A 9,383-nucleotide genomic window follows, 5' to 3' on the forward strand; every position below is an offset into this window, starting at 1 on the left:
TACAGAAGACTGAAGGACATAATTAAAAGCTAAAAATATTTGAAACTAAATGATAATAACAATGCTAATTAAAACTCATGCTGCTGCTGCTGCTGAGTCACTTCACTCGTGTCCGACTCTGTGTGACCCCACAGACGGCAGCCCACCAGGCTCCCCCATCCCTGGGATTCTCCAGGCAAGAACACTGGAGTGGGCTGCCATTTCCTTCTCCAATGCATGAGAGTGAAAAGTGAAAGTGAAGTCGCTCAGTCGTGTCTGACTCTTTGTGGCCCCATGGACTGCAGCCCACCAGGCTCCTCCATCCCCTTGATTTTCCAGGCAAGAGTACTGGAGTGGGGTGCCATTGCCTTCTCCAAATTAAAACTCAAGAGTTGCAGCTAAAAAGATACTTAAATTCTCATAGTCTTTAATGCTCTTATTATGAAGGTAGAAAGACTGAATCAAATGAACTAAGAATCTAATTTAACCTGTTAAAAAATAATACATAGAAAATAGAAATAGGCAATAAGAGCAGAAATGAATGAAATAGAAGGCAAACACAACATTAGAATCAGCAGAAGTCAAAGACTGATTGTTTAAAACAGCAACTAGGAATGACAAATCTCTGAAAATATTAATCAAGAATAACAAAGAAGATACAAAATTAATAGTATTAAGAATATTAAAGAGGAACATATCTGTAGATACAGTTGAGATAAAACAGTTGTAAACAAAACTACAAAAATTCAGACTGATATATTTGATAATTTATGTAAAATGGGTAAACTATAGAATATTTCTATAGAATATATATAATCTAACTTGAGAGGAGAAAGAAAATCTTACCATTAAAGAAACTGAATCAGCATATAAAAATCTCCTCCAGAAATCATTTTCAGACCCAGAGAGTTTTTACCAGTAAGCTTTAGCAAATGTTCAAGAAACAATTATTTCCAAACCTTACCAAGTTCTTTCAGAGAATAGAAAAATAAGTGTTGCCTCTCTAATTCAGTTTTAAGGGTCATTGTAGCCTTGAGCTATTTTCCCCTTTTTTTTTTTTTTTTAGAAAAAGGACAACTGAGGGATGACAACGAAGAAAATTATAGGCTATTCTTCTTACAAGAAAAATATTAAACAAAATAACATCCAAATTTCTGATGTATAATCTAACATACCATTACCACACTTCATTTAATCCACAATGCAACGTTGTTTCAGTATTTGGAAAATATCCTAATATAAGCCTTTTTATTAAGAGAATAAAAGAAAAAACAGAGGAAGAGTATTTCTAGGAATAAATTGCAAATGATAATTTAAAAAAAAAGAAAAGGATTTCCTCAAGTTTAAAAATTATTGAGTTGGGGCAGAGAGGTCAGAGCTCTATGAGAATTAGGTATGGGAGAGTGTGGTTTTCTCTGTTTTGTTTTTGTTTTTTTTTTTTCCATTTTAGAGAATCACCAGAAAATGAGGCATGGAGAAGGTAATTATTCTCAAGTTTCCTAAAAGAGCTCAGGCTGGGGGCTTATCTCATCACAGTCATTGCTGGAGGGGTGTTGACAACAGCAACTCACGGCGGGCTGCCTGGTCTGTAGACCCTGAAAACACTGCCAGTTATAAAGAAATTCCTTTGAAATCAACTTTTACCCCTAAGATTCCTATCTAAGATTATGTATATCAATTGCTTCCAAAAGTTCTTTTTTTCTTGTATGCAATTATATACCACCATGTTTTTAGATATTGTGATAAACTTTATATAATGAAATGGTGATGTTAGTAGGTGGTGGGTTTTATGTAAGGACTTTCTTAACAAAATGAATCATGGCAGCTTTGTGTTATACTATACTTGTAATTTTATGGGTCCCTGAAACTGAAAAATCTGGAAACCAAAAATATGTACTGTTAATCATAACTCTTAGCACAACCCTATTTATTTAACTCTTTGTCTCCCCCGAGAGTTATAGAGCCCCTTGAAGATGTAAACAGTGACCTGTGCAAGATCTAAGTGGATGCTTGCACACTGGAAATGCAAAATAACATCCTTTCCTAAGGGGTGATACCACATATTTTCTTTTGTTGGCTCTTTCAGTAAATTTTGATCCATCTAATGAGGAACACTGGGTGATTAGGAAAAGGACATGTAATAAATAATTGCAGTCAAGAGTTTTGCATCAGCTCGGATAAGTGAAATGCTGATGAATGGCTGGCACTACACTTCAGACTCTACTGAAGAATCAAGCCTTAGCCAAAGAGTGAAGCACATCCAACCTGTCTTGTTTGAGAGCACGTCTCCCAAGGTTGTCCCGAGTACACCTCCTGGGACACCCCTGCCACTGCTTCTCCAGATCATCCTTCCAGCTTTCTCGCAGGAAAGCAGGCAGGGTGGCATCAGCTGATGACACCGGGGAGGGAGTACGCTGAAATCTCTTGGGATCTGTGCTCCTGTCACGGGCATCCTATAAAAAACATTGGCAACCTCCCTCACAGTGGATTCCTGGTGCTTCTCAGTCTTTACAGGCAACATATTTGAAGATAAAGATGAAGCCTCCCTTGGACATCATCCCATGTAGGTCCTAGGCAGCTGCCTCCTCCTCTGCCATCCCTCCACATCCTCACGGTTGTTATTCAGTTGATAATTTGTGTCCGACTCTTTGTGACGCTTGAACCTGCAGCATGCCAGACTTCCCTGTCCTTCACTGCCTCCTGGAGTTTGCTCAAGTTCTTGTCCATTGAGTCAATGATGCCATCGAACCATCTCATCCTCTGTCGCCCCCTTTTCCTCTTGCCCTCAATCTTTCCCAGCATCAGGGTCTTTTCCAGTGAGTCGACTCTTCGCATCAGGTGGCCAAAATATTGGAGCTTTGGTTTTAGCAACAGTCCTTCCAATGAATATTCAGGGTTGATTTCTTTAGGATTGACTGGTTTGATCTCCTTGTTGTCCAAGGGACTCTCAAGAGCCTTCTCGAGCACCACAGTTTGAAGGCATCAATTCTTCAGTGTTCAGCCTTCTTTATGGTCCAGCTCTCACATCCATACATGACTACTGGAAAAACCATAGCTTTGACTACATGGACCTGACTTTCATCCCCTACTTTCTCTGCAGATACCCTTCATTGTCTGAATCCATAATTGGATGCTGCAAGGAGCATTTACTTGTCCAGAGACATCAGTGTTCCATTCTCTGTGGTGAAAACCTCTCCCATCCACCGAGGTCAATAAGAAACAAACATTTATTGAAAAGAACTATGAAAATATGCCTGCCTTACTTATGTATATTTCACAGACTGTATGAAGTGAGATGGCCCCTGTATGAGCTTCTGTCTCCTCTCTCAGAAAAGAAAAGTAGGTTTCCTATAATGACATCAGTTCTGGTACATCTTCGCCTACACTTCGCTCACAGCCTTCAAGACCGCAGTTCCTGACGGGGTTCCCAGATGGCCTTGCACACTCCCACGCTGCTGGTGGGATGTGCAGGCCCTGAGCCAGATGGGTCGACAGCATGTCTGGAAGTCATGCTTCTTACCTTCCTTCTGTCTAGATTGGTACAGCAGTCCATCATTTTCCTAGTTCTTAATTTTTTTTCTGTATAAGTAATCCCATTCATTGTGTTAGCATATTGAAAGTATATAAAGGTATATAATGAAGTTTCCTTTCTGTCTCCTCTCCTATTTGCTAATTCCCCAAACTCCTTCCATAGGTAACCATGGTAACTAGTTTTTTTTTCCAAGGCATGTAATAAGCAATATAAATATATATTCCCCCTTCTCTTTAGATACCTAGTGACACAGATACTGTGCACCTTGCTTTTTTCTAGTAAGGATATGTAAATGAGGTGATGGCAGAGAAACTTATGAATCCACAAAGTACATTCTCCCATTTCAGGGTAAATACTTATAGCTCAGAGCAGCTGCTCAGGCAGGAACAGGCATTTTACAACCTTTGTTTGACTGAGCTATGGCTGTGGGTCCAGCTCTTTCAGATACGATGTGAGAAGTCACACTCATTTTCTGATCAAGAGTTAAGAAGCAGAGATGTGTTCACCATTCCACTGGCTGGATGCAGAACATGATGAGGGTTTAGAGGGAAGTGGGACCAGACAAGGAAAGGAAAAACGTGATGGTCTTCATGCAATCTCAGTTAAAGGAAATAAAATGATCCTTTGGAGTTAAGGTCCCAGAATCACCTCATGGAGGAGAACTGCTTGCCAAAAAGGAGAGAGAGAGATAAACTCCAATTGTACTGATGCAAGTGGGTTTATTTCTTTTACAGCTCTCTAGACTACATTTGGGGCTCCCCTGGTGGCTCAGAGGGTTAAGCATCTGCCTGCGATGCAGGAGACCTGGATTCGATCCCTGGGTTGGGAAGATCCCCTGGAGAAGGAAACGGCAACCCACTCCCACATTCTTGCCTGGAAAATCCCATGGACGGAGGAACATGGTAGGCTACAGTCCAGGGGGTCTCAGAGTCGGACATGACTGAGTGGCTCCGCTTTCACCGAGACCACCTTTGGGGACTTCCCTGGAGCCCAGGGAATCCACCTGCAATGCAGGAGATACAAGAGACACAGGTCCAATCCTTGAGTCAGGAAGCTCCCCGGGAGGAGGAAGTGGAACCCCACTCCAGTTTTCTTGCCCGGAGAATCCCATGGCAGAGGATCCTGGTGGGCTACAGTCCAGGGGGTGTCACAAAAGGGTTGGACACGATTTAGCGACTAAACAACAAACAGCTAGACTCCCTTTTACAGCACAGAAATCATACCATGTTGATACACAAAGAACTTTCCTTCTTTCTGTTTTTACAGCCTTTCACTGTTCTATTACTTCAGACTTTCTCCTATTTTAATTGTTTCTACTTTTTTGCTATTAAAAATTATGCTCCTGTGGGTAGAGGTATACATGGATCATCTCACATGGGAAATATCTTTTATAGAAATATTTCATTCCAGAATCAGAAATCTTATTTCAGTAGATTATTTTGTGTTTATTTTCAATACATACATGTAATGATACATGATAAGGTGGACCAGAATATTTCAGGTCCTAGTAATTCAGAACTCTAACATGTATGGCAAATGGTGAACTACTAAACTTACCAGGAAAAGATGTTTGAGAAAGTTCATTTTTAATGGAAAAAAGAGTATGAGTTCAGTTCAGTTCAGTTGCTCAGTCGTGTCTTACTCTTTGCAACCCCATGGACTGCAGCACGCAAGTCCTCCCTGTCCATCACCAACTTCTGGAGCTTACTCAAACTCAGCTTCATTGAGTCGGTGATGCCATCCAACTGCCATCCTCTGTCATCCCCTTCTCCTCCCACCTTCAATCTTTCCCGGCATCAGGGTCTTTTCCAGTGAGTCAGTTCTTCACATCAGGTGGCCAAAGTATTGGGAGTTTCATCATCAGTCCTTCCAATGAATATTCAGGGTTGATTTCCTTTAGGATGGACTGGTTGAATCTCCTTGCAGTCCAAGGGACTCTCAAGAGTCTTCTCCAACACCACAGTTCAAAAGAGTATGAAGTTTCTGGTAAAAAGCAAATGACTTTCTGACGTTTGTGTTCTTCCATGTACCTTGTTGTGTGTGACCTGTGTAATATCCTTAAATATATGCCCTCCTGATTTCCACCTGAAATAAATGATGTCCCCTGTATGGAACTATCCTATCCTGGCTCATTCTTTAAGAATAGTATTTAGCCAGAAAAATAGGTCCAGCAGAGGCGGCTCCTTAAAGCCATCACAGGTTAGAAATTCAGGCTCAGAGCTGTGGGCTTATCCATAGGGTGCTATGGTCCTTGATTTGCCAGTTCTTTTCCTACTCCCCCAACCTCCCAGCTCCTGTACTAAGCACAGACTAAGCACCTTCACTTCTCAGAGGGGAGACCTTGAAGGAAAACCCACCAGCGCTGCTGATAATCAGGGATGGGTGCTCATTCTCCAGAGTCACTGCCAAGTGGCCATCCAGACTGGCAGCCTGCAAGCACTCCCGGAGAAAAGCTGTCTGGGTTTAAGACGCGGTAAAGGTCAGCTCCAAACTCACTGCAGGTGGTGACTGCAGCCATGAGGTTAAAAGACCCTTAATCCTTGGAAGGAAAGTGATGACCAACCTAGACAGTGTATTAAAAAGCAGAGACATTACTTGGTCAACAAAGGTCCATCTAGTCAAGGCTATGGTTTTTCCAGTGGTCATGTATGGATGTGGGAGTTGGACTATAAAGAAAGCTGAACGCTGAAGAATCGATGCTTTTGAACTGTGGTGTCAGAGAAGACTCTTGAGAGTCCCTTGGACTGCAAGGAGATCCAGCCAGTCCATCCTAAAGGAGATCAGTCCTCGGTTTTCATTGGAAGGACTGATGCTGAAGCTGAAACTCCAATATTTTGGCCACCTGATGTGAAGGGCTGACTCATTTGAAAAGATCCTAATGCTGGGAAGGATTGGGGGCGGGAAGAGAAGGGAATGACAGAGGATGAGATTGTTGGATGGCATCACCGACTCAATAGACATGAGTTTGGGTAAACTCTGGGAGTTGGTGATGGACAGGGAGGCCTGGTGTGCTGTGGTTCATGGGGTCGCAAAGAGTCAGACACGACTGAGCGACTGAACTGAACTGAAAGGTCCCCAGCTACTCTTGACACAAATAAGTCATCATTTTCGTTCCGTTTCATTCGTGGCAACTGTGTGCTTTATTTCCTTGACACTGTTATGTGAAGGCAATATCCTTCTCTATTTTGGATCCCAAATTGCTGTTCAATATTGCATGGGGAACAGCTGCCTCATTGCTCCCCTTGCCCACCAAGTGGGATATGGAGATGCTCACTGTCTGCAGCGAAGTGAGGAGGCTTTGGGGTGAGTGTTGCTGCATAAAGGACAAAATATTAACACGGCAATAAACACCAAGTTCTGTTCTCACTGAGACTGTAATAGGTCCTCACATTTTACAAAGAAACAGATGGGCTAGAACTCATTCCTTGATCTGGAATTAGCAAATTCGACTTTCTGATTATGCTAATCTGAGGAGAGTTTAGCATAGAGCATATGTGTTTGGATTCAGGATATTTCTTATTTACAAGCAGAACTAAATTTAATTTCTCCTTCCCACTTTCTGAGGCCGTTTTTGCAGGTTTTAAACACTTGTTTGGGGACCTCGAGAAACCATCCACCTCTGTCTCAAATGCCGGGATTGGGCCCAGGATTGCTTCACACCATTATCAAATTTGTACAAACACACTTCTTGAAGTCATTCCTTTAAGAATCTCACCAGAGAATCAAATCGACTGCCCCCAACCATCACCCTTACTCTTCAGTCTGAAACCTACAAAATAATATTTTGTCTAACACCACCCTCAACATGAAAACAGTAGACTTTTCTTTGTATGATGCTTGATGGGGTTTATGAAACATTTGCTCTTTCTTTTTTTAAAGACTTTATTTTTAGAATAGTCTAAGGTTTACAACGAGTGTGAAAGAAAGGTGCAGAGACTATTCCCACCATATGCATATGCTGTATGCATAGCCTCCCCAGTTATCAATATCACTCATCAGAAAGGTACATTTGTATCAGGAATAAACCAGCATTAACATATCTTAACCACCCAATATCCAGAGCTTATCTCAGGAGTCACTTAGGTGTTACTCATTCTATCAGTTCAGTTCAGTTGCTCAGTCGTGTCTGACTCTTTGCAGCTCCATGGGCTGCAGCCCCCAGGCCTCCCTGTCCATCACCAAGTCCCAGAGTTTGCTCAGATTCGTGTCCACTGAGTCGATGATGCCGTCCAACCATCTCACCCTCTGTCGTCCCCTTCTCCTCCTGCCCTCAATCTTTCCCAGCATCAGGGCTTTTCCAGTGAGTCAGTGGGCTTGTACAAAAGTATAACGATATATAGCCAACACTGTCATATCATACAGAATCTTTGCATTGCCCTAAAGTCCTCTGTGCTTTGTCTAATCATTCATGTTGTTCAGTTGCTCAGTCTTGTCTGACTCTTTGCGAACCCATGGACTGCAACACACCAAGCTTCCCTGTCCTACACCTTCCCCTGGAGTTTGCTCAGATTCATATCCATTGAGTTGGTGATGCCATCCAACCATCTTGTCCTGTGTCATCCCCTTCTCCTGCTGCCTTCAATCTTTACCAGCATCAGGGTCTTTTCCAGTGAGTGGTCTCTTCCCATCAGGTGGCCAAAGTGTTGGGGCTTTAGCTCTAGCTTCAGTCCTTCCAATGAAATTCAGGGATGATTTCCTTCAGCATTGACTAGTTTGACCTCCTTGTAATCCAGGGGACTCTCAAAACTCTTCTCCAGAACCACAGTTCAAAAGCATCAGTTCTTCAGACCTCAGTCTTCTTTACGGTCTGTCTCTCACATCCATACATGACAATTAAAAAAAATCATACCATTGACTATATGGATCTTTGTTGGCAAAGTAATGTCTCTGCTTTTTAATACTCTGTCTAGGTTGGTTGTAGCTTTTCTTCCAATGAGCACCCGTCTTTAATTTCATGGTGCAGTCACTGTCTACAGTGATTTTGGAGCATAAGAAGATAGTCTCACTGTTTCCACTGTTTCCCCATCTATTTGCCATGAAGTGATGGGACTGGATGCCATGATCTTACTCTTTTGAATGTTGAGTTTTAAGCCAGCTTTTCCCTCTATTTCACCTTCATCAAGAGGTTTTTTAGTGTCTCTTCACTTTCTGCCATAAAGGTGGTTTCATCTGCATATCTGAGGTTATTGATATTTCTCCCATTAATCTTGATTCCAGCTTGTGCTTCATCCAGCCCAGCATTTCTCATGATGTACTCTGCATATAAGTTAAATAAGCAGGGGGACAATATACAGCCTTGACATACTCCTTTTCCTATTTGGAACCAGTCTGTTGTTCCATGTCCAGTTCTAACTGTTGCTTCTTGACCTGCATACAGATTTCTCAGGAGGCAGGTAGGGTAGTCTCATATTCCATCTCTTTAAGAATTTTTCACAATTTGTTGTGATCCACACTGCCAAAGGCTTTGGCACAGTCAATAAAGCAGGAGTAGATGTCTTTCTGGAATTCCCTTGCTTTTTCTATGATCCAACAATGTTGGCAATTTGATTTCTGGTTCCTCTGCCATTCCTAAATCAAGCTTGAACATCTGGAAGTTCTCAACTCACATACTGTGGAAGCCTAGATGGAAGAATTTTTAGCATAATCTTGCTAGCGGATGAGATGAGCGCAATTGTGTGATAGTTTGAGCATTCTTTGGCATTGCCTTTCTTTGAAACTGGAATGAAAGCTGACCTTTCCCATCCTGTGGCCACTGCTGAGTTTTTGAAATTTTCTGGCATATTGAGTACAGCACTTTCACAGCATGATCTTTTAGGATTTGAAATAGCTCACTGGAATTCCATCGCCTCCACTAATTTTGTTTGTACCGATG

The sequence above is a fragment of the Odocoileus virginianus genome, chromosome 34 (genome assembly GCF_023699985.2).
Source record: "Odocoileus virginianus isolate 20LAN1187 ecotype Illinois chromosome 34, Ovbor_1.2, whole genome shotgun sequence".
Lineage (NCBI taxonomy): Eukaryota > Metazoa > Chordata > Mammalia > Artiodactyla > Cervidae > Odocoileus > Odocoileus virginianus.